Source organism: Pseudorca crassidens (genome assembly GCF_039906515.1).
Source record: "Pseudorca crassidens isolate mPseCra1 chromosome 1 unlocalized genomic scaffold, mPseCra1.hap1 SUPER_1_unloc_3, whole genome shotgun sequence".
NCBI lineage: Eukaryota > Metazoa > Chordata > Mammalia > Artiodactyla > Delphinidae > Pseudorca > Pseudorca crassidens.
In genome coordinates this window covers 2324608-2351683 of record NW_027135940.1, presented here as the reverse complement: position 1 = coordinate 2351683, position 27076 = coordinate 2324608, and positions in this window count along the sequence as shown.

Here is a 27076-nt window from a genome sequence, read left to right as displayed (position 1 = left end):
AGATACCTTTCCATAAGCCAAATATGTAATAGACAAGAGCTACTGCTTGCTCAACGAAGTGGACTCAACACCCCATATTAAAAGCCTAAGAATATACCTGACTAGTAAGAATCTTAAAACCTATGGATTTATATGTCTCCGAAAGAGAATCAAGCGTGTGTACAGCGGCATAAACGCAGCAGTGATAGGATTGGTGATGTTCGGTGAGCAAATGCAGACCCTTTGAAGTCATATTGCATGGTACCCATTCCATGGTTCTCAACTCTCCAGGTTTAAGGGATTCTTCCTTCAGTTAAAACATGCATGTGGAACCCAGAGTATGATCTACCGTGTGATTGAGAAACGTGTTCAAATGTGTCTCAGTTTTCATCCCCTGGTACTCGGGTGCAACATTCCAGACGCTTTACTAACACTCTCCCCACTTGGAGAGTCAGTGCCTTTAACCTCCTGTTTGGCCCAGTTTGCAATTTCTGCGGAAAATGAACAGGAATAGGGAGAACCAATGAGAGACTAGCTGGAGGTGTCTGGACAGGCAAATTTAACTCTCATTTCCCACCAGGAAGAGGAATTAACCAAAGGCTCAGTGAGCCGTGCCGGAACCACACTAGGGCCTGAAGCAATCCTGCGGTGTTGCGGACAGCTCACAAGAAAGCGAGTTGAAGAAAGTAGCTCAGGGGCACTGTAATTCACAAACCTTCAGAGTTCTAAATGACAGCTATCGTCCAAAAATATATTGAAGTAAGGCTGCCAAGAGGACTTGAAAGCGGGGCAGAATTGCAGGAAACCGTTTTCAGGAGGTAGACTGGAATTGCATGTAAAGCATAGGAAAAGAGGCAGAACGTCCACAATGATGCACTTGGCCAAAAAGGGCGTATGCGTTTTTTCCTGAATATATTCAGGAAAAAACGCATACGCCCTTTTTGGCCAACCAAGCAAGCTTGCAAAGGAAATCTGCACTACAATGAAGTCTCACTGCCCCCCGGTCAAAAGGACCATCTGAAAAAAGTGTAAAATCCAGAAAGGCAGGACAGGCCATGGAGAACTGGGAGCCTACTTAGGCTGATGGGCGGGATGTAAATTGCCAACAGCCACTCTGGAGAAGTGTATGGTGTTTCCTGAAACATCTGAAAAACAAAGCAACAGAGCCTAGGGCACTTCATTTTTGGTCCTATAGATTAGGGAAATTAAAATCAAAAAGACACAGCCACCACAAAGTTTGGGACGGCTCTGTTTACAAGAACCTCGTTTACGGTACAAGTTCAATATCGCAGAAAGCGAAAAATGGATAAAGAAGTTGTGGTACTTACGTACAATGCAATATCACTCAGCAATGAAATCTTTGTCATCAGGCCAGTAGCAGCATAATGAGTGGATTCAGGTACGATGATTCTAAGTGAAATAAGTCACAGAGAAAAAGAAACATCATAAGGTATCACTAATACACGGAATGTAAACTTGGCTACACAGGAACTGAATTACAAAACAGAATAGGGTCTCAAATGTAGAAAACCAACTTATGCTTGCTTAAGGGGAAAGGTGAGTTGGGGTGCTGCATAAAACCAGAGATTGAAATTAGCACAGATACCTTTCCATAAGCCAAATATGTAATAGACAAGAGCTACTGCTTGCTCAATGAAGTGGACTCAACACCCCATATTAAACGCCTAAGAATATACCTGACTAGTAAGAATCTTAAAACCTATGGATTGATATATCTACGAAAGAGAATCAAGCGTGTGTACAGCGGCATAAACGCAGCAGTGATAGGATTGGTGAAGTTCGGTGAGCAAATGCAGACCCTTTGAAGTCATATTGCATGGTACCCATTCCATGGGTCTCAACTCTCCAGGTTTAAGGGATTCTTCCTTCAGCTAAAACATGCATGTGGAACCCAGAGTATGATCCACCGTGTGATCGGGAAACGTGTTCAAATGTGTCTCAGTTTTCGTCCCCTGGTACTCGGGTGCAACATTCCAGACGCTTAACTAACACTCTCCCCACTTGGAGAGTCAGTGCCTTTAAACTCCTGTTTGGCCCAGTTTGCAATTTCTGCGGAAAATGAACAGGAATAGGGAGAACCAATGAGAGACTACCTGGAGGTGTCTGGACGGGCAAATTTAACTCTCATTTCCCACCAGGAAGAGGAATTAACCAAAGGCTCACTGAGATATGCCGGAACGACACTAGGGCCTGAAGCAATCCTGCCGTGTTGCGGCGAGCTCACAAGAAAGCCAGTTGAAGAAAGGAGCTCAGGGGCACTGTATTTCACAAACCTGCAGAGTTATAAATGACAGTTATCTTCCAAAAATATATTGAAGTAAGGCTGCCAAGAGGATTTGAAGGCGGGGCAGAATTGCAGGAAACCGATTTCAGGAGGTAGACTGGAATTGCATGTAAAGCATATGAAAAGAGGCAGAACGTCCACAATGATGCACTTGGCCAAAAGGGCGTATGCATTTTATCCTGAATATATTTAGGAAAAAACGCGTACGCGCTTTTTGGCCAACCAAGCAAGCTTGCAAAGGAAATCTGCACTACAATGAAGTCTCACTGCTCCCCGGTCAAAAGGGCCATCTGAAAAAAGTGTAAAATCCAGAAAGGCAGGACAGGCCATGGAGAACTGGGAGCCTTCTTATGCTGATGGGCGGGATGTAAATTGCCAACAGCCACTCTGGAGAAGTGTATGGTGTTTCCTGAAACATCTAAAAAACAAAGCAACAGAGCCTAGGGCACTTCCACTTATGGTCCTATAGATTAGGGAAATTAAAATCAAAAAGACACAGCCACCCCAAAGTTTGGGACGGCTCTGTTTACAAGAACCTCGTTTACGGTACAAGTTCAATATCGCAGAAAGCGAAAAATGGATAAAGTAGTTGTGGTACTTACGTACAATGCAATATCACTCAGCAATGAAATCTATGTCATCAGGCCAGTAGCAGCATAATGAGTGGATTCAGGTACGATGATTCTAAGTGAAATAAGTCACAGAGAAAAAGAAACATCATAAGGTATCACTAATACACGGAGTGTAAACTTGGCTACACAGGAACTGAATTACAAAACAGAATAGGGTCTCAAATGTGGAAAACCAACTTATGCTTGCTTAAGGGGAAAGGTGAGTTGGGTGTTGCATAAAACCAGAGATTGAAATTAGCACAGATACGTTTCCATAAGCCAAATATGTAATAGACAAGAGCTACTGCTTGCTCAACGAAGTGGACTCAACACCCCATATTAAAAGCCTAAGAATATACCTGACTAGTAAGAATCTTAAAACCTATGGATTTATATGTCTCCGAAAGAGAATCAAGCGTGTGTACAGCATCATAAACGCAGCAGTGATAGGATTGGTGAGGTTCGGTGAGCAAATGCAGACCCTTTGAAGTCATATTGCATGGTACCCATTCCATGGTTCTCAACTCTCCAGGTTTAAGGGATTCTTCCTTCAGTTAAAACATGCATGTGGAACCCAGAGTATGATCCACCGTGTGATTGGGAAACGTGTTCAAATGTGTCTCAGTTTTCATCCCCTGGTACTCGGGTGCAACATTCCAGACGCTTTATAACACTCTCCCCACTTGGAGAGTCAGTGCCTTTAACCTCCTGTTTGGCCCAGTTTGCAATTTCTGCGGAAAATGAACAGGAATAGGGAGAACCAATGAGAGACTAGCTGGAGGTGTCTGGACGGGCAAATTTAACTCTCATTTCCCACCAGGAAGAGGAATTAACCAAAGGCTCAGTGAGCCGTGCCGGAACCACACTAGGGCCTGAAGCAATCCTGCGGTGTTGCGGACAGCTCACAAGAAAGCGAGTTGAAGAAAGTAGCTCAGGGGCACTGTAATTCACAAACCTTCAGAGTTCTAAATGACAGCTATCGTCCAAAAATATATTGAAGTAAGGCTGCCAAGAGGACTTGAAAGCGGGGCAGAATTGCAGGAAACCGTTTTCAGGAGGTAGACTGGAATTGCATGTAAAGCATAGGAAAAGAGGCAGAACGTCCACAATGATGCACTTGGCCAAAAAGGGCGTATGCGTTTTTTCCTGAATATATTCAGGAAAAAACGCATACGCCCTTTTTGGCCAACCAAGCAAGCTTGCAAAGGAAATCTGCACTACAATGAAGTCTCACTGCCCCCCGGTCAAAAGGACCATCTGAAAAAAGTGTAAAATCCAGAAAGGCAGGACAGGCCATGGAGAACTGGGAGCCTACTTAGGCTGATGGGCGGGATGTAAATTGCCAACAGCCACTCTGGAGAAGTGTATGGTGTTTCCTGAAACATCTGAAAAACAAAGCAACAGAGCCTAGGGCACTTCATTTTTGGTCCTATAGATTAGGGAAATTAAAATCAAAAAGACACAGCCACCACAAAGTTTGGGATGGCTCTGTTTACAAGAACCTCGTTTACGGTACAAGTTCAATATCGCAGAAAGCGAAAAATGGATAAAGAAGTTGTGGTACTTACGTACAATGCAATATCACTCAGCAATGAAATCTATGTCATCAGGCCAGTAGCAGCATAATGAGTGGATTCAGGTACGATGATTCTAAGTGAAATAAGTCACACAGAAAAAGAAACATCATAAGGTATCACTAATACACGGAATGTAAACTTGGCTACACAGGAACTGAATTACAAAACAGAATAGGGTCTCAAATGTAGAAAACCAACTTATGCTTGCTTAAGGGGAAAGGTGAGTTGGGGTGCTGCATAAAACCAGAGATTGAAATTAGCACAGATACCTTTCCATAAGCCAAATATGTAATAGACAAGAGCTACTGCTTGCTCAATGAAGTGGACTCAACACCCCATATTAAACGCCTAAGAATATACCTGACTAGTAAGAATCTTAAAACCTATGGATTTATATGTCTCCGAAAGAGAATCCAGCGTGTGTACAGCGGCATAAACGCAGCAGTGATAGGATTGGTGAGGTTTGGTGAGCAAATGCAGACCCTTTGAAGTCATATTGCATGGTACCCATTCCATGGTTCTCAACTCTCCAGGTTTAAGGGATTCTTCCTTCAGCTAAAACATGCATGTGGAACCCAGAGTATGATCCACCATGTGATCGGGAAACGTGTTCAAATGTGTCTCAGTTTTCGTCGCCTGGTACTCGGGTGCAACATTCCAGACGCTTTACTAACACTCTCCCCACTTGGAGAGTCAGCGCCTTTATCCTCCTGTTTGGCCCAGTGTGCAATTTCTGCGGAAAATGAACAGGAATAGGGAGAACCAATGAGAGACTAGCTGGAGGAGTCTGGACGGGCAAATTTAACTCTCATTTCCCACCAGGAAGAGGAATTAACCAAAGGCTCAGCGAGCCATGCCGGAACCACACTAGGGCCTGAAGCAATCCTGCGGAGTTGCGGCCAGCTCACAAGAAAGCCAGTTGAAAAAAGGAGCTCAGGGGCAGTGTAATTCACAAAGCTTCAGAGTTATAAATGACAGCTATCGTCCAAAAATATATTGAAGTAAGGCTGCCAAGAGGACTTGAAAGCGGGGCAGAATTGCAGGAAACCGATTGCAGGAGGTAGACTGGAATTGGATGTAAAGCATAGGAAAAGAGGCAGAACGTACACAACGATGCACTTGGCCAAAAAGGGCGTATGCGTTTTTTCCTGAATATATTCAGGAAAAATCGCATACGCCCTTTTTGGCCAACCAAGCAAGCTTGCAAAGGAAATCTGCACTACAATGAAGTCTCACTGCCCCCCGGTCAAAAGGGCCATCTGAAAAAAGTGTAAAATCCAGAAAGGCAGGACAGGCCATGGAGAACTGGGAGCCTTGTTATGCTGATGGGCGGGATGTAAATTGCCAACAGCCACTCTGGAGAAGTGTATGGTGTTTCCTGAAACATCTAAAAAACAAAGCAACAGAGCCTAGGGCACTTCCACTTATGGTCCTATAGATTAGGGAAATTAAAATCAAAAAGACACAGCCACCCCAAAGTTTGGGACACCTCTGTTTACAAGAACCTCGTTTACGGTACAAGTTCAATATCGCAGAAAGCGAAAAATGGATAAAGAAGTTGTGGTACTTACGTACAATGCAATATCACTCAGCAATGAAATCTATGTCATCAGGCCAGTAGCAGCATAATGAGTGGATTCAGGTACGATGATTCTAAGTAAAATAAGTCACACAGAAAAAGAAACATCATAAGGTATCACTAATACACGGAATGTAAACTTGGCTACACAGGAACTGAATTACAAAACAGAATAGGGTCTCAAATGTAGAAAACCAACTTATGCTTGCTTAAGGGGAAAGGTGAGTTGGGGTGCTGCATAAAACCAGAGATTGAAATTAGCACAGATACATTTCCATAAGTCAAATATGTAATAGACAAGAGCTACTGCTTGCTCAACGAAGTGGACTCAACACCCCATATTAAACGCCTAAGAATATACCTGACTAGTAAGAATCTTAAAGCCTATGGATTTATATGTCTCCGAAAGAGAATCAAGCATGTGTACAGCGGCATAAACGCAGCAGTGATAGGATTGGTGAGGTTCGGTGAGCAAATGCAGACCCTTTGAAGTCATATTGCATGGTACCCATTCCATGGTTCTCAACTCTCCAGGTAAGGGATTCTTCCTTCAGCTAAAACATGCATGTGGAACCCAGAGTATGATCCAACGTGTGATCGGGAAACGTGTTCATATGTGTCTCAGTTTTCGTCCCCTGGTACTCGGGTGCAACATTCCAGACGCTTTACTAACACTCTCCCTACTTGGAGAGTCAGTGCCTTTAACCTCCTGTTTGGCGCAGTTTGCAATTTCTGTGGAAAATTAACAGGAATAGGGAGAACCAATGACAGACTAGCTGGAGGTGTCTGGACGGGCAAATTTAACTCTCATTTCCCACCAGGAAGAGGAATTAACCAAAGGCTAAGCGAGCCATGCCGAAACTGCACTAGAGCTTGAAGCAATCCTGCGGTGTTGCGGCCAGCTCACAAGAAAGCGAGTTGAAGAAAGAAGCTCAGGGGCACTGTAATTCACAAACCTGCAGAGTTATAAATGACAGCTATCATCCAAAAATATATTGAAGTAAGGCTGCCAAGAGGACTTGAAAGCGGGGCAGAATTGCAGGAAACCGATTTGAGGAGGTAGACTGGAATTGCATGAAAAGCATAGGAAAAGAGGCAGAACGTCCACAATGATGCACTTGGCCAAAAAGGGCGTATGCGTTTTTTCCTGAATATATTCAGGAAAAAACGCATACGCCCTTTTTGGCCAACCAAGCAAGCTTGCAAAGGAAATCTGCACTACAATGAAGTCTCACTGCCCCCCGGTCAAAAGGGCCATCTGAAAAAAGTGTAAAATCCAGAAAGGCAGGACAGGCCATGGAGAACTGGGAGCCTTCTTATGCTGATGGGCGGGATGTAAATTGCCAACAGCCACTCTGGAGAAGTGTATGATGTTTCCTAAAACATCTAAAAAACAAAGCAACAGAGCCTAGGGCACTTCCACTTATGGTCCTATAGATTAGGGAAATTAAAATCAAAAAGACACAGCCACCCCAAAGTTTGGGACGGCTCTGTTTACAAGAACCTCATTTACGGTACAAGTTCAATATTGCAGAAAGGGAAAAATGGATAAAGAAGTTGTGGTACTAACGTACAATGCAATACCACTCAGCAATGAAATCTATGTCATCAGGCCAGTAGCAGCATAATGAGTGGATTCAGGTACGATGATTCTAAATGAAATAAGTCACACAGAAATAGAAACATCATAAGATATCACTAATACACGGAACGTAAACTTGTCTACACAGGAACTGAATTACAAAACAGAATAGGGTCTCAAATGTAGAAAACCAACTTATGCTTGCTTAAGGGGAAAGGTGAGTTGGGGTGCTGCATAAAACCAGAGATTGAAATTAGCACAGATAGCTTTCCATAAGCCAAATATGTAATAGACAAGAGCTACTGCTTGCTCAACGAAGTGGACTCAACACCCCATATTAAACGCCTAAGAATATACCTGACTAGTAAGAATCTTAAAACCTATGGATTTATATGTCTCTGAAAGAGAATCCAGTGTGTGTACAGCGGCATAAACGCAGCAGTGATAGGATTGGTGAGGTTCGGTGAGCAAATGCAGACCCTTTGAAGTCATATTGCATGGTACCCATTCCATGGTTCTCAACTCTCCAGGTTTAAGGGATTCTTCCTTCAGCTAAAACATTCATGTGGAACCCAGAGTATGATCCACCGTGTGATCGGGAAACGTGTTCAAATGTGTCTCAGTTTTCGTCCCCTGGTACTCGGGTGCAACATTCCAGATGCTTTACTAACACTCTCCCCACTTGGAGAGTCAGTGCCTTTAACCTCCTGTTTGGCCCAGTTTGCAATTTCTGCGGAAAATGAACAGGAATAGGGAGAACCAATGACAGACTAGCTGGAGGTGTCTGGACGGGCAAATTTAACTCTCATTTCCCACCAGAAAGAGGAATTAAACAAAGGCTCAGCGAGCCGTGCCGGAACCACGCTAGGGCCTGAAGCAATCCTACGGTGTTGCGGCCAGCTCACAAGAAAGCGAGTTGAAGAAAGTGGCTCAGGGGCACTGTAATTCACAAACCTTCAGAGTTCCAAATGACAGCTATCGTCCAAAAATATATTGAAGTAAGGCTGCCAAGAGGACTTGAAAGCGGGGCAGAATTGCAGGAAACCGTTTTCAGGAGGTAGACTGGAATTGCATGTAAAGCATAGGAAAAGAGGCAGAACGTCCACAATGATGCACTTGGCCAAAAAGGACGTATGCGTTTTTTCCTGAATATATTCAGGAAAAAACGCATACGCCCTTTTTGGCCAACCAAGCAAGCTTGCAAAGGAAATCTGCACTACAATGAAGTCTCACTGCCCCCCGGTCAAAAGGGCCATCTGAAAAAAGTGTAAAATCCAGAAAGGCAGGACAGGCCATGGAGAACTGGGAGCCTACTTAGACTGATGGGCGGGATGTAAATTTCCAACAGCCACTCTGGAGAAGTGTATGGTGTTTCCTGAAACATCTAAAAAACAAAGCAACAGAGCCTAGGGCACTTCCATTTTTGGTCCTATAGATTAGGGAAATTAAAATCAAAAAGACACAGCCACCCCAAAGTTTGGGATGGCTCTGTTTACAAGAATCTCGTTTACGGTACAAGTTCAATATTGCAGAAAGGGAAAAATGGATAAAGAAGTTGTGGTACTAACGTACAATGCAATACCACTCAGCAATGAAATCTATGTCATCAGGCCAGTAGCAGCATAATGAGTGGATTCAGGTACGATGATTCTAAGTGAAATAAGTCACACAGAAATAGAAACATCATAAGATATCACTAATACACGGAATGTAAACTTGTCTACACAGGAACTGAATTACAAAACAGAATAGGGTCTCAAATGTAGAAAACCAACTTATGCTTGCTTAAGGGGAAAGGTGAGTTGGGGTGCTGCATAAAACCAGAGATGGAAATTAGCACAGATACCTTTCCATAAGCCAAATATGTAATAGACAAGAGCTACTGCTTGCTCAACGAAGTGGACTCAACACCCCATATTAAACGCCTAAGAATATACCTGACTAGTAAGAATCTTAAAACCTATGGATTTATATGTCTCTGAAAGAGAATCCAGCGTGTGTACAGCGGCATAAACGCAGCAGTGATAGGATTGGTGAGGTTCGGTGAGCAAATGCAGACCCTTTGAAGTCATATTGCATGGTACCCATTCCATGGTTCTCAACTCTCCAGGTTTAAGGGATTCTTCCTTCAGCTAAAACATTCATGTGGAACCCAGAGTATGATCCACCGTGTGATCGGGAAACGTGTTCAAATGTGTCTCAGTTTTCGTCCTCTGGTACTCGGGTGCAACATTCCAGATGCTTTACTAACACTCTCCCCACTTGGAGAGTCAGTGCCTTTAACCTCCTGTTTGGCCCAGTTTGCAATTTCTGCGGAAAATGAACAGGAATAGGGAGAACCAATGACAGACTAGCTGGAGGTGTCTGGACGGGCAAATTTAACTCTCATTTCCCACCAGAAAGAGGAATTAAACAAAGGCTCAGCGAGCCGTGCCGGAACCACGCTAGGGCCTGAAGCAATCCTACGGTGTTGCGGCCAGCTCACAAGAAAGCGAGTTGAAGAAAGTAGCTCAGGGGCACTGTAATTCACAAACCTTCAGAGTTCCAAATGACAGCTATCATCCAAAAATATATTGAAGTAAGGCTGCCAAGAGGACTTGAAAGTGGGGCAGAATTGCAGGAAACCGTTTTCAGGAGGTAGACTGGAATTGCATGTAAAGCATAGGAAAAGAGGCAGAACGTCCACAATGATGCACTTGGCCAAAAAGGACGTATGCGTTTTTTCCTGAATATATTCAGGAAAAAACGCATACGCCCTTTTTGGCCAACCAAGCAAGCTTGCAAAGGAAATCTGCACTACAATGAAGTCTCACTGCCCCCCGGTCAAAAGGGCCATCTGAAAAAAGTGTAAAATCCAGAAAGGCAGGACAGGCCATGGAGAACTGGGAGCCTACTTAGACTGATGGGCGGGATGTAAATTTCCAACAGCCACTCTGGAGAAGTGTATGGTGTTTCCTGAAACATCTAAAAAACAAAGCAACAGAGCCTAGGGCACTTCGACTTATGGTCCTATAGATTAGGGAAATTAAAATCAAAAAGACACAGCCACCCCAAAGTTTGGGATGGCTCTGTTTACAAGAATCTCGTTTACGGTACAAGTTCAATATCGCAGAAAGCGAAAAATGGATAAAGAAGTTGTGGTACTAACGTACAATGCAATATCACTCAGCAATGAAATCTCTGTCATCAGGCCCATAGCAGCATAATGAGTGGATTCAGGTACGATGATTCTAAGTGAAATATGTCACACAGAAAAAGAAACATCATAAGATATCACTAATACACGGAATGTAAACTTGGCTACACAGGAACTGAATTACAAAACAGAATAGGGTCTCAAATGTAGAAAACCAACTTATGCTTGCTTAAGGGGAAAGGTGAGTTGGGGTGCTGCATAAAACCAGAGATTGAAATTAGCACAGATACCTTTCCATAAGCCAAATATGTAATAGACAAGAGCTATTGCTTGCTCAACGAAGTGGACTCAACACCCCATATTAAACGCCTAAGAATATACCTGACTAGTAAGAATCTTAAAACCTATGGATTTATATGTCTCCGAAAGAGAATCAAGCGTGTGTACAGCGGCATAAACGCAGCAGTGATAGGATTGGTGAGGTTCGGTGAGCAAATGCAGACCCTTTGAAGTCATATTGCATGGTACCCATTCCATGGTTCTCAACTCTCCAGGTTTAAGGGATTCTTCCTTCAGCTAAAACATGCATGTGGAACCCAGAGTATGATCCACCGTGTGATCGGGAAACGTGTTCATATGTGTCTCAGTTTTCATCCCCTGGTACTCGGGTGCAACATTCCAGACGCTTTACTAACACTCTCCCTACTTGGAGAGTCAGTGCCTTTAACCTCCTGTTTGGCGCAGTTTGCAATTTCTGTGGAAAATTAACAGGAATAGGGAGAACCAATGACAGACTAGCTGGAGGTGTCTGGACGGGCAAATTTAACTCTCATTTCCCACCAGGAAGAGGAATTAACCAAAGGCTAAGCGAGCCATGCCGAAACTGCACTAGGGCTTGAAGCAATCCTGCGGTGTTGCGGCCAGCTCACAAGAAAGCGAGTTGAAGAAAGAAGCTCAGGGGCACTGTAATTCACAAACCTGCAGAGTTATAAATGACAGCTATCATCCAAAAATATATTGAAGTAAGGCTGCCAAGAGGACTTGAAAGCGGGGCAGAATTGCAGGAAACCGATTTGAGGAGGTAGACTGGAATTGCATGAAAAGCATAGGAAAAGAGGCAGAACGTCCACAATGATGCACTTGGCCAAAAAGGGCGTATGCGTTTTTTCCTGAATATATTCAGGAAAAAACGCATACGCTCTTTTTGGCCAACCAAGCAAGCTTGCAAAGGAAATCTGCACTACAATGAAGTCTCACTGCCCCCCGGTCAAAAGGGCCATCTGAAAAAAGTGTAAAATCCAGAAAGGCAGGACAGGCCATGGAGAACTGGGAGCCTTCTTATGCTGATGGGCGGGATGTAAATTGCCAACAGCCACTCTGCAGAAGTGTATGGTGTTTCCTAAAACATCTAAAAAACAAAGCAACAGAGCCTAGGGCACTTCCACTTATGGTCCTATAGATTAGGGAAATTAAAATCAAAAAGACACAGCCACCCCAAAGTTTGGGACGGCTCTGTTTACAAGAACCTCATTTACGGTACTAGTTCAATATTGCAGAAAGGGAATAATGGATAAAGAAGTTGTGGTACTAACGTACAATGCAATACCACTCAGCAATGAAATCTATGTCATCAGGCCAGTAGCAGCATAATGAGTGGATTCAGGTACGATGATTCTAAGTGAAATAAGTCACACAGAAAAAGAAACATCATAAGGTATCACTAATACACGGAATGTAAACTTGGCTACACAGGAACTGAATTACAAAACAGAATAGGGTCTCAAATGTAGAAAACCAACTTATGCTTGCTTAAGGGGAAAGGTGAGTTGGGGTGCTGCATAAAACCAGAGATTGAAATTAGCACAGATACATTTCCATAAGCCAAATATGTAATAGACAAGAGCTACTGCTTGCTCAACGAGTGGACTCAACACCCCATATTAAACGCCTAAGAATATACCTGACTAGTAAGAATCTTAAAACCTATGGATTTATATGTCTCCGAAAGAGAATCCAGCATGTGTACAGTGGCATAAACGCAGCAGTGATAGGATTGGTGAGGTTCGGTGAGCAAATGCAGACCCTTTGAAGTCATATTGCATGGTACCCATTCCATGGGTCTCAACTCTCCAGGTTTAAGGGATTCTTCCTTCAGCTAAAACATGCATGTGGAACTCAGAGTATGATCCACCGTGTGATCGGGAAACGTGTTCAAATGTGTATCAGTTTTCGTCCCCTGGTACTCGGGTGCAACATTCCAGATGCTTTACTAACACTCTCCCCACTTGGAGAGTCAGTGCCTTTAACCTCCTGTTTGGCCCAGTTTGCAATTTCTGCGGAAAATGAACAGGAATAGGGAGAACCAATGAGAGACTAGCTGGAGGTGTCTGGACGGGCAAATTTAACTCTCATTTCCCACCAGGAAGAGGAATTAACCAAAGGCTCAGTGAGCCATGCCGAAACTACACTAGGGCCTGAAGCAATCCTGCGGTGTTGCTGCCAGCTCACAAGAAAGCGAGTTGAAGAAAGAAGCTCAGGGGCACTGTAATTCACAAACCTGCAGAGTTATAAATGACAGCTATCATCCAAAAATATATTGAAGTAAGGCTGCCAAGAGGACTTGAAAGCGGGGCAGAATTGCAGGAAACCGATTTGAGGAGGTAGACTGGAATTGCATGAAAAGCATAGGAAAAGAGGCAGAACGTCCACAATGATGCACTTGGCCAAAAAGGGCGTATGCGTTTTTTCCTGAATATATTCAGGAAAAAACGCATACGCCCTTTTTGGCCAACCAAGCAAGCTTGCAAAGGAAATCTGCACTAAAATGAAGTCTCACTGCCCCCCGGTCAAAAGGGCCATCTGAAAAAAGTGTATAATCCAGAAAGGCAGGACAGGCCATGGAGAACTGGGAGCCTTCTTATGCTGATGGGTGGGATGTAAATTGCAAACAGCCACTCTGGAGAAGTGTATGGTGTTTCCTGAAATATCTAAAAAACAAAGCAACAGAGCCTAGGGCACTTCCACTTATGGTCCTATAGCTTAGGGAAATTAAAATCAAAAAGACACAGCCACCCCAAAATTCGGGAAGGCTCTGTTTACAAGAACCTCGTTTACGGTACAAGTTCAATATCGCAGAAAGCGAAAAATGGATAAAGAAGTTGTGGTACTTACGTACAATGCAATATCACTCAGCAATGAAATCTATGTCATCAGGCCAGTAGCAGCATAATGAGTGGATTCAGGTACGATGATTCTAAGTAAAATAAGTCACACAGAAAAAGAAACATCATAAGGTATCACTAATACACGGAATGTAAACTTGGCTACACAGGAACTGTATTACAAAACAGAATAGGGTCTCAAATGTAGAAAACCAACTTATGCTTGCTTAAGGGGAAAGGTGAGTTGGGGTGCTGCATAAAACCAGAGATTGAAATTAGCATAGATACCTTTCCATAAGTCAAATATGTAATAGACAAGAGCTACTGCTTGCTCAACGAAGTGGACTCAACACCCCATATTAAACGCCTAAGAATATACCTGACTAGTAAGAATCTTAAAACCTATGGATTTATATGTCTCCGAAAGAGAATCCAGCGTGTGTACAGCGGCATAAACGCAGCAGTGATGGGATTGGTGAGGTTCGGTGAGCAAATGCAGACCCTTTGAAGTCATATTGCATGGTACCCATTCCATGGTTCTCAACTCTCCAGGTTTAAGGGATTCTTCCTTCAGCTAAAACATGCATGTGGAACCCAGAGTATGATCCACCATGTGATCGGGAAACGTGTTCAAATGTGTCTCAGTTTTCGTCCCCTGGTACTCGGGTGCAACATTCCAGACGCTTTACTAACACTCTCCCCACTTGGAGAGTCAGCGCCTTTAACCTCCTGTTTGGCCCAGTGTGCAATTTCTGCGGAAAATGAACGGGAATAGGGAGAACCAATGAGAGACTAGCTGGAGGTGTCTGAACGGGCAAATTTAACTCTCATTTCCCACCAGGAAGAGGAATTAACCAAAGGCTCAGCGAGCCATGCCGGAACCACACTAGGGCCTGAAGCAATCCTGCGGTGTTGCGGCCAGCTCACAAGAAAGCCAGTTGAAAAAAGGAGCTCAGGGGCACTGTAATTCACAATCCTTCAGAGTTATAAATGACAGCTATCGTCCAAAAATATATTGAAGTAAGGCTGCCAAGAGGACTTGAAAGCGGGGCAGAATTGCAGGAAACCGATTTCAGGAGGTAGACTGGAATTGGATGTAAAGCATAGGAAAAGAGGCAGAACGTCCACAATGATGCACTTGGCCAAAAAGGGCGTATGCGTTTTTTCCTAAATATATTCCTGAATATATTCAGGAAAAAACGCATACGCCCTTTTTGGCCAACGAAGCAAGCTTGCAAAGGAAATCTGCACTACAATGAAGTCTCACTGCCCCCCGGTCAAAAGGGCCATCTGAAAAAATTGTAAAATCCAGAAAGGCAGGACAGGCCATGGAGAACTGGGAGCCTTCTTATGCTGATGGGTGGGATGTAAATTGCCAACAGCCACTCTGCAGAAGTGTATGGTGTTTCCTGAAACATCTAAAAAACAAAGCAACAGAGCCTAGGGCCCTTCCACTTATGGTCCTATAGATTAGGGAAATTAAAATCAAAAAGACACAGCCACCCCAAAAATTGGGACGGCTCTGTTTACAAGAACCTCATTTACGGTACAAGTTCAATATTGCAGAAAGCGAAAAATGGATAAAGAAGTTGTGGTACTTACGTACAATGCAATATCACTCAGCAATGAAATCTATGTCATCAGGCCAGTAGCAGCATAATGAGTGGATTCAGGTACGATGATTCTAAGTGAAATAAGTCACACAGAAAAAGAAACATCATAAGATATCACTAATACACGGAATGTAAACTTGCCTACACAGGAACTGAATTACAAAACAGAATAGGGTCTCAAATGTAGAAAACCAACTTATGCTTGCTTAAGGGGAAAGGTGAGTTGGGGTGCTGCATAAAACCAGAGATTGAAATTAACACAGATACCTTTCCATAAGCCAAATATGTAATAGACAAGAGCTACTGCTTGCTCAACGAAGTGGATTCAACACCCCATATTAAACGCCTAAGAATATACCTGACTAGTAAGAATCTTAAAACCTATGGATTTATATGTCTCCGAAAGAGAATCCAGCGTGTGTACAGCGGCATAAACGCAGCAGTGATAGGATTGGTGAGGTTCGGTGAGCAAATGCAGACCCTTTGAAGTCATATTGCATGGTACCCATTCCATGGTTCTCAACTCTCCAGGTTTAAGGCATTCTTCCTTCAGCTAAAACATGCATGTGGAACCCAGAGTATGATCCACCATGTGATCGGGAAACGTGTTCAAATGTGTCTCAGTTTTCGTCCCCTGGTACTCGGGTGCAACATTCCAGACGCTTTACTAACACTCTCCCCACTTGGAGAGTCAGCGCCTTTAACCTCCTGTTTGGCCCAGTGTGCAATTTCTGCGGAAAATGAACGGGAATAGGGAGAACCAATGAGAGACTAGCTGGAGGTGTCTGAACGGGCAAATTTAACTCTCATTTCCCACCAGGAAGAGGAATTAACCAAAGGCTCAGCGAGCCATGCCGGAACCACACTAGGGCCTGAAGCAATCCTGCGGTGTTGCGGCCAGCTCACAAGAAAGCCAGTTGAAAAAAGGAGCTCAGGGGCACTGTAATTCACAAACCTTCAGAGTTATAAATGACAGCTATCGTCCAAATATATATTGAAGTAAGGCTGCCAAAAGGACTTGAAAGTGGGGCAGAATTGCAGGAAACCGATTTCAGGAGGTGGACTGGAATTGCATGTAAAGCATAGGAAAAGAGGCAGAACGTCCACAATGATGCACTTGGCCAAAAAGGGCGTATGCGTTTTTTCCTAAATATATTCCTGAATATATTCAGGAAAAAACGCATACGCCCTTTTTGGCCAACGAAGCAAGCTTGCAAAGGAAATCTGCACTACAATGAAGTCTCACTGCCCCCCGGTCAAAAGGGCCATCTGAAAAAATTGTAAAATCCAGAAAGGCAGGACAGGCCATGGAGAACTGGGAGCCTTCTTATGCTGATGGGTGGGATGTAAATTGCCAACAGCCACTCTGCAGAAGTGTATGGTGTTTCCTGAAACATCTAAAAAACAAAGCAACAGAGCCTAGGGCCCTTCCACTTATGGTCCTATAGATTAGGGAAATTAAAATCAAAAAGACACAGCCACCCCAAAATTTGGGACGGCTCTGTTTACAAGAACCTCATTTACGGTACAAGTTCAATATTGCAGAAAGCGAAAAATGGATAAAGAAGTTGTGGTACTTACGTACAATGCAATACCACTCAGCAATGAAATCTATGTCATCAGGCCAGTAGCAGCATAATGAGTGGATTCAGGTACGATGATTCTAAGTGAAATAAGTCACACAGAAAAAGAAACATCATAAGATATCACTAATACACGGAATGTAAACTTGCCTACACAGGAACTGAATTACAAAACAGAATAGGGTCTCAAATGTAGAAAACCAACTTATGCTTGCTTAAGGGGAAAGGTGAGTTGGGGTGCTGCATAAAACCAGAGATTGAAATTAGCACAGATACCTTTCCATAAGCCAAATATGTAATAGACAAGAGCTACTGCTTGCTCAACGAAGTGGACTCAACACCCCATATTAAACGCCTAAGAATATACCTGACTAGTAAGAATCTTAAAGCGGATGGATTTATATGTCTCCGAAAGAGAATCAAGCGTGTGTACAGCGGCATAAACGCAGCAGTGATAGGATTGGTGAGGTTCTGTGAGCAAATGCAGACCCTTTGAAGTCATATTGCATGGGACCCATTCCATGCGTCTCAACTCTCCAGGTAAGGTATTCTTCCTTCAGCTAAAACATGCATGTGGAACCCAGAGTATGATCTACCGTGTGATCGGGAAACGTGTTCATATGTGTCTCAGTTTTCGTCCCCTGGTACTCGGGTGCAACATTCCAGACGCTTTACTAACACTCTCCCCACTTGGAGAGTCAGTGCCTTTAACCTCCTGTTTGGCCCAGTTTGCAATTTCTGTGGAAAATTAACAGGAATAGGGAGAACCAATGACAGACTAGCTGGAGGTGTCTGGACGGGCAAATTTAACTCTCATTTCCCACCAGGAAGAGGAATTAACCAAAGGCTCAGCGAGCCATGCCGAAACTACACTAGGGCTTGAAGCAATCCTGCGGTGTTGCGGCCAGCTCACAAGAAAGCGAGTTGAAGAAAGAAGCTCAGGGGCACTGTAATTCACAAACCTGCAGAGTTATAAATGACAGCTATCATCCAAAAATATATTGAAGTAAGGCTGCCAAGAGGACTTGAAAGCGGGGCAGAATTGCAGGAAACCGATTTCAGGAGGTAGACTGGAATTGCATGAAAAGCATAGGAAAAGAGGCAGAACGTCCACAATGATGCACTTGGCCAAAAAGGGCGTATGCGTTTTTTCCTGAATATATTCAGGAAAAAACGCATACGCCCTTTTTGGCCAACCAAGCAAGCTTGCAAAGGAAATCTGCACTACAATGAAGTCTCACTGCCCCCCGGTCAAAAGGGCCATCTGAAAAAAGTGTAAAATCCAGAAAGGCAGGACAGGCCATGGAGAACTGGGAGCCTTGTTATGCTGATGGGCGGGATGTAAATTGCCAACAGCCACTCTGGAGAAGTGTATGGTGTTTCCTGAAACATCTAAAAAACAAAGCAACAGAGCCTAGGGCACTTCCACTTATGGTCCTATAGATTAGGGAAATTAAAATCTAAAAGACACAGCCACCCCAAAGTTTGGGACGGCTCTGTTTACAAGAACCTCATTTACGGTACAAGTTCAATATTGCAGAAAGCGAAAAATGGATAAAGAAGTTGTGGTACTTACGTACAATGCAATACCACTCAGCAATGAAATCTATGTCATCAGGCCAGTAGCAGCATAATGAGTGGATTCAGGTACGATGATTCTAAGTGAAATAAGTCACACAGAAAAAGAAACATCATAAGGTATCACTAATACACGGAATGTAAACTTGCCTACACAGGAACTGAATTACAAAACAGAATAGGGTCTCAAATGTAGAAAACCAACTTATGCTTGCTTAAGGGGAAAGGTGAGTTGGGTGCTGCATAAAACCAGAGATTGAAATTAACACAGATACCTTTCCATAAGCCAAATATGTAATAGACAAGAGCTACTGCTTGCTCAACGAAGTGGACTCAACACCCCATATTAAACGCCTAAGAATATACCTGACTAGTAAGAATCTTAAAACCTATGGATTTATATGTCTCCGAAAGAGAATCCAGCGTGTGTACAGCGGCATAAACGCAGCAGTGATAGGATTGGTGAGGTTCGGTGAGCAAATGCAGACCCTTTGAAGTCATATTGCATGGTACCCATTCCATGGGTCTCAACTCTCCAGGTTTAAGGGATTCTTCCTTCAGCTAAAACATGCATGTGGAACCCAGAGTATGATCCACCGTGTGATCGGGAAACGTGTTCAAATGTGTCTCAGTTTTCGTCCCCTGGTACTCGGGTGCAACATTCCAGACGCTTTACTAACACTCTCCCCACTTGGAGAGTAAGTGCCTTTAACCTCCTATTTGGCCCAGTTTGCAATTTCTGCGGAAAATGAACAGGAATAGGGAGAACCAATGAGAGACTAGCTGGAGGTGTCTGGACGGGCAAATTTAACTCTCATTTCCCACCAGGAAGAGGAATTAACCAAAGGCTCAGCGAGCCATGCCGGAACCACACTAGGCCTGAAGCAATCCTGCGGTGTTGTGGCCAGCTCACAAGAAAGCGAGTTGAAGAAAGGAGCTCAGGGGCACTGTAATTCACAAACCTGCAGAGTTATAAATGACAGCTATCGTCCAAAAATATATTGAAGCAAGGCTGCCAAGAGGACTTGAAAGCGGGGCAGAATTGCAGGAAACCGATTTCAGGAGGTAGACTGGAATTGGATGTAAAGCATAGGAAAAGAGGCAGAACGTCCACAATGATGCACTTGGCCAAAAAGGGCGTATGCGTTTTTTCCTGAATATATTCAGGAAAAATCGCATACGCCCTTTTTGGCCACCCAAGCAAGCTTGCAAAGGAAATCTGCACTACAATGAAGTCTCACTGCCCCCAGTCAAAAGGGCCATCTGAAAAAAGTGTAAAATCCAGAAAAGCAGGACAGGCCATGGAGAACTGGGAGCCTTGTTATGCTGATGGGCGGGATGTAAATTGCCAACAGCCACTCTGGAGAAGTGTATGGTGTTTCCTGAAACATCTAAAAAACAAAACAACAGAGCCTAGGGCACTTCCACTTATGGTCCTATAGATTAGGGAAATTAAAATCAAAAAGACACAGCCATCCCAAAGTTTGGGACGGCTCTGTTTACAAGAACCTCATTTACAGTACAAGTTCAATATCGCAGAAAGCGAAAAATGGATAAAGAAGTTGTGGTACTTACGTACAATTCAATATCACTCAGCAATGAAATCTATGTCATCAGGCCAGTAGCAGCATAATGAATGGATTCAGGTACGATGATTCTAAGTAAAATAAGTCACACAGAAAAAGAAACATCATAAGGTATCACTAATACACGGAATGTAAACTTGGCTACACAGGAACTGAATTACAAAACAGAATAGGGTCTCAAATGTAGAAAACCAACTTATGCTTGCTTAAGGGGAAAGGTGAGTTGGGGTGCTGCCTAAAACCAGAGATTGAAATTAGCATAGATACCTTTCCATAAGTCAAATATGTAATAGACAAGAGCTACTGCTTGCTCAACGAAGTGGACTCAACACCCCATATTAAACGCCTAAGAATATACCTGACTAGTAAGAATCTTAAAACCTATGGATTTATATGTCTCCGAAAGAGAATCCAGCGTGTGTACAGCGGCATAAACGCAGCAGTGATGGGATTGGTGAGGTTCGGTGAGCAAATGCAGACCCTTTGAAGTCATATTGCATGGTACTCATTCCATGGTTCTCAACTCTCCAGGTTTAAGGGATTCTTCCTTCAGCTAAAACATGCATGTGGAACCCAGAGTATGATCCACCATGTGATCGGGAAACGTGTTCAAATGTGTCTCAGTTTTCGTCCCCTGGTACTCGGGTGCAACATTCCAGACGCTTTACTAACACTCTCCCCACTTGGAGAGTCAGCGCCTTTAACCTCCTGTTTGGCCCAGTGTGCAATTTCTGCGGAAAATGAACGGGAATAGGGAGAACCAATGAGAGACTAGCTGGAGGTGTCTGAACGGGCAAATTTAACTCTCATTTCCCACCAGGAAGAGGAATTAACCAAAGGCTCAGCGAGCCATGCCGGAACCACACTAGGGCCTGAAGCAATCCTGCGGTGTTGCGGCCAGCTCACAAGAAAGCCAGTTGAAAAAAGGAGCTCAGGGGCACTGTAATTCACAATCCTTCAGAGTTATAAATGACAGCTATCGTCCAAAAATATATTGAAGTAAGGCTGCCAAGAGGACTTGAAAGCGGGGCAGAATTGCAGGAAACCGATTTCAGGAGGTAGACTGGAATTGCATGTAAAGCATAGGAAAAGAGGCAGAACGTCCACAATGATGCACTTGGCCAAAAAGGGCGTATGCGTTTTTTCCTAAATATATTCCTGAATATATTCAGGAAAAAACGCATACGCCCTTTTTGGCCAACGAAGCAAGCTTGCAAAGGAAATCTGCACTACAATGAAGTCTCACTGCCCCCCGGTCAAAAGGGCCATCTGAAAAAATTGTAAAATCCAGAAAGGCAGGACAGGCCATGGAGAACTGGGAGCCTTCTTATGCTGATGGGTGGGATGTAAATTGCCAACAGCCACTCTGCAGAAGTGTATGGTGTTTCCTGAAACATCTAAAAAACAAAGCAACAGAGCCTAGGGCCCTTCCACTTATGGTCCTATAGATTAGGGAAATTAAAATCAAAAAGACACAGCCACCCCAAAAATTGGGACGGCTCTGTTTACAAGAACCTCATTTACGGTACAAGTTCAATATTGCAGAAAGCGAAAAATGGATAAAGAAGTTGTGGTACTTACGTACAATGCAATACCACTCAGCAATGAAATCTATGTCATCAGGCCAGTAGCAGCATAATGAGTGGATTCAGGTACGATGATTCTAAGTGAAATAAGTCACACAGAAAAAGAAACATCATAAGATATCACTAATACACGGAATGTAAACTTGCCTACACAGGAACTGAATTACAAAACAGAATAGGGTCTCAAATGTAGAAAACCAACTTATGCTTGCTTAAGGGGAAAAGTGAGTTGGGGTGCTGCATAAAACCAGAGATTGAAATTAACACAGATACCTTTCCATAAGCCAAATATGTAATAGACAAGAGCTACTGCTTGCTCAACGAAGTGGATTCAACACCCCATATTAAACGCCTAAGAATATACCTGACTAGTAAGAATCTTAAAACCTATGGATTTATATGTCTCCGAAAGAGAATCCAGCGTGTGTACAGCGGCATAAACGCAGCAGTGATAGGATTGGTGAGGTTCGGTGAGCAAATGCAGACCCTTTGAAGTCATATTGCATGGTACCCATTCCATGGTTCTCAACTCTCCAGGTTTAAGGCATTCTTCCTTCAGCTAAAACATGCATGTGGAACCCAGAGTATGATCCACCATGTGATCGGGAAACGTGTTCAAATGTGTCTCAGTTTTCGTCCCCTGGAACTCGGGTGCAACATTCCAGACGCTTTACTAACACTCTCCCCACTTGGAGAGTCAGCGCCTTTAACCTCCTGTTTGGCCCAGTGTGCAATTTCTGCGGAAAATGAACGGGAATAGGGAGAACCAATGAGAGACTAGCTGGAGGTGTCTGAACGGGCAAATTTAACTCTCATTTCCCACCAGGAAGAGGAATTAACCAAAGGCTCAGCGAGCCATGCCGGAACCACACTAGGGCCTGAAGCAATCCTGCGGTGTTGCGGCCAGCTCACAAGAAAGCCAGTTGAAAAAAGGAGCTCAGGGGCACTGTAATTCACAAACCTTCAGAGTTATAAATGACAGCTATCGTCCAAATATATATTGAAGTAAGGCTGCCAAAAGGACTTGAAAGTGGGGCAGAATTGCAGGAAACCGATTTCAGGAGGTGGACTGGAATTGCATGTAAAGCATAGGAAAAGAGGCAGAACGTCCACAATGATGCACTTGGCCAAAAAGGGCGTATGCGTTTTTTCCTAAATATATTCCTGAATATATTCAGGAAAAAACGCATACGCCCTTTTTGGCCAACGAAGCAAGCTTGCAAAGAAAATCTGCACTACAATGAAGTCTCACTGCCCCCCGGTCAAAAGGGCCATCTGAAAAAATTGTAAAATCCAGAAAGGCAGGACAGGCCATGGAGAACTGGGAGCCTTCTTATGCTGATGGGTGGGATGTAAATTGCCAACAGCCACTCTGCAGAAGTGTATGGTGTTTCCTGAAACATCTAAAAAACAAAGCAACAGAGCCTAGGGCCCTTCCACTTATGGTCCTATAGATTAGGGAAATTAAAATCAAAAAGACACAGCCACCCCAAAATTTGGGACGGCTCTGTTTACAAGAACCTCATTTACGGTACAAGTTCAATATTGCAGAAAGCGAAAAATGGATAAAGAAGTTGTGGTACTTACGTACAATGCAATACCACTCAGCAATGAAATCTATGTCATCAGGCCAGTAGCAGCATAATGAGTGGATTCAGGTACGATGATTCTAAGTGAAATAAGTCACACAGAAAAAGAAACATCATAAGATATCACTAATACACGGAATGTAAAGTTGGCTACACAGGAACTGAATTACAAAACAGAATAGGGTCTCAAATGTAGAAAACCAACTTATGCTTGCTTAAGGGGAAAGGTGAGTTGGGGTGCTGCATAAAACCAGAGATTGAAATTAGCACAGATACCTTTCCATAAGCCAAATATGTAATAGACAAGAGCTACTGCTTGCTCAACGAAGTGGACTCAACACCCCATATTAAACGCCTAAGAATATACCTGACTAGTAAGAATCTTAAAGCGGATGGATTTATATGTCTCCGAAAGAGAATCAAGCGTGTGTACAGCGGCATAAACGCAGCAGTGATAGGATTGGTGAGGTTCGGTGAGCAAATGCAGACCCTTTGAAGTCATATTGCATGGGACCCATTCCATGCGTCTCAACTCTCCAGGTAAGGTATTCTTCCTTCAGCTAAAACATGCATGTGGAACCCAGAGTATGATCTACCGTGTGATCGGGAAACGTGTTCATATGTGTCTCAGTTTTCGTCCCCTGGTACTCGGGTGCAACATTCCAGACGCTTTACTAACACTCTCCCCACTTGGAGAGTCAGTGCCTTTAACCTCCTGTTTGGCCCAGTTTGCAATTTCTGTGGAAAATTAACAGGAATAGGGAGAACCAATGACAGACTAGCTGGAGGTGTCTGGACGGGCAAATTTAACTCTCATTTCCCACCAGGAAGAGGAATTAACCAAAGGCTCAGCGAGCCATGCCGAAACTACACTAGGGCTTGAAGCAATCCTGCGGTTTGCGGCCAGCTCACAAGAAAGCGAGTTGAAGAAAGAAGCTCAGGGGCACTGTAATTCACAAACCTGCAGAGTTATAAATGACAGCTATCATCCAAAAATATATTGAAGTAAGGCTGCCAAGAGGACTTGAAAGCGGGGCAGAATTGCAGGAAACCGATTTCAGGAGGTAGACTGGAATTGCATGAAAAGCATAGGAAAAGAGGCAGAACGTCCACAATGATGCACTTGGCCAAAAAGGGCGTATGCGTTTTTTCCTGAATATATTCAGGAAAAAACGCATACGCCCTTTTTGGCCAACCAAGCAAGCTTGCAAAGGAAATCTGCACTACAATGAAGTCTCACTGCCCCCCGGTCAAAAGGGCCATCTGAAAAAAGTGTAAAATCCAGAAAGGCAGGACAGGCCATGGAGAACTGGGAGCCTTGTTATGCTGATGGGCGGGATGTAAATTGCCAACAGCCACTCTGGAGAAGTGTATGGTGTTTCCTGAAACATCTAAAAAACAAAGCAACAGAGCCTAGGGCACTTCCACTTATGGTCCTATAGATTAGGGAAATTAAAATCTAAAAGACACAGCCACCCCAAAGTTTGGGACGGCTCTGTTTACAAGAACCTCATTTACGGTACAAGTTCAATATTGCAGAAAGCGAAAAATGGATAAAGAAGTTGTGGTACTTACGTACAATGCAATACCACTCAGCAATGAAATCTATGTCATCAGGCCAGTAGCAGCATAATGAGTGGATTCAGGTACGATGATTCTAAGTGAAATAAGTCACACAGAAAAAGAAACATCATAAGGTATCACTAATACACGGAATGTAAACTTGGCTACACAGGAACTGAATTACAAAACAGAATAGGGTCTCAAATGTAGAAAACCAACTTATGCTTGCTTAAGGGGAAAGGTGAGTTGGGTGCTGCATAAAACCAGAGATTGAAATTAACACAGATACCTTTCCATAAGCCAAATATGTAATAGACAAGAGCTACTGCTTGCTCAACGAAGTGGACTCAACACCCCATATTAAACGCCTAAGAATATACCTGACTAGTAAGAATCTTAAAACCTATGGATTTATATGTCTCCGAAAGAGAATCCAGCGTGTGTACAGCGGCATAAACGCAGCAGTGATAGGATTGGTGAGGTTCGGTGAGCAAATGCAGACCCTTTGAAGTCATATTGCATGGTACCCATTCCATGGGTCTCAACTCTCCAGGTTTAAGGGATTCTTCCTTCAGCTAAAACATGCATGTGGAACCCAGAGTATGATCCACCATGTGATCGGGAAACGTGTTCAAATGTGTCTCAGTTTTCGTCCCCTGGTACTCGGGTGCAACATTCCAGACGCTTTACTAACACTCTCCCCACTTGGAGAGTCAGCGCCTTTAACCTCCTGTTTGGCCCAGTGTGCAATTTCTGCGGAAAATGAACGGGAATAGGGAGAACCAATGAGAGACTAGCTGGAGGTGTCTGAACGGGCAAATTTAACTCTCATTTCCCACCAGGAAGAGGAATTAACCAAAGGCTCAGCGAGCCATGCCGGAACCACACTAGGGCCTGAAGCAATCCTGCGGTGTTGCGGCCAGCTCACAAGAAAGCCAGTTGAAAAAAGGAGCTCAGGGGCACTGTAATTCACAAACCTTCAGAGTTATAAATGACAGCTATCGTCCAAATATATATTGAAGTAAGGCTGCCAAAAGGACTTGAAAGTGGGGCAGAATTGCAGGAAACCGATTTCAGGAGGTGGACTGGAATTGCATGTAAAGCATAGGAAAAGAGGCAGAACGTCCACAATGATGCACTTGGCCAAAAAGGGCGTATGCGTTTTTTCCTAAATATATTCCTGAATATATTCAGGAAAAAACGCATACGCCCTTTTTGGCCAACGAAGCAAGCTTGCAAAGGAAATCTGCACTACAATGAAGTCTCACTGCCCCCCGGTCAAAAGGGCCATCTGAAAAAATTGTAAAATCCAGAAAGGCAGGACAGGCCATGGAGAACTGGGAGCCTTCTTATGCTGATGGGTGGGATGTAAATTGCCAACAGCCACTCTGCAGAAGTGTATGGTGTTTCCTGAAACATCTAAAAAACAAAGCAACAGAGCCTAGGGCCCTTCCACTTATGGTCCTATAGATTAGGGAAATTAAAATCAAAAAGACACAGCCACCCCAAAATTTGGGACGGCTCTGTTTACAAGAACCTCATTTACGGTACAAGTTCAATATTGCAGAAAGCGAAAAATGGATAAAGAAGTTGTGGTACTTACGTACAATGCAATACCACTCAGCAATGAAATCTATGTCATCAGGCCAGTAGCAGCATAATGAGTGGATTCAGGTACGATGATTCTAAGTGAAATAAGTCACACAGAAAAAGAAACATCATAAGATATCACTAATACACGGAATGTAAACTTGCCTACACAGGAACTGAATTACAAAACAGAATAGGGTCTCAAATGTAGAAAACCAACTTATGCTTGCTTAAGGGGAAAGGTGAGTTGGGGTGCTGCATAAAACCAGAGATTGAAATTAGCACAGATACCTTTCCATAAGCCAAATATGTAATAGACAAGAGCTACTGCTTGCTCAACGAAGTGGACTCAACACCCCATATTAAACGCCTAAGAATATACCTGACTAGTAAGAATCTTAAAGCGGATGGATTTATATGTCTCCGAAAGAGAATCAAGCGTGTGTACAGCGGCATAA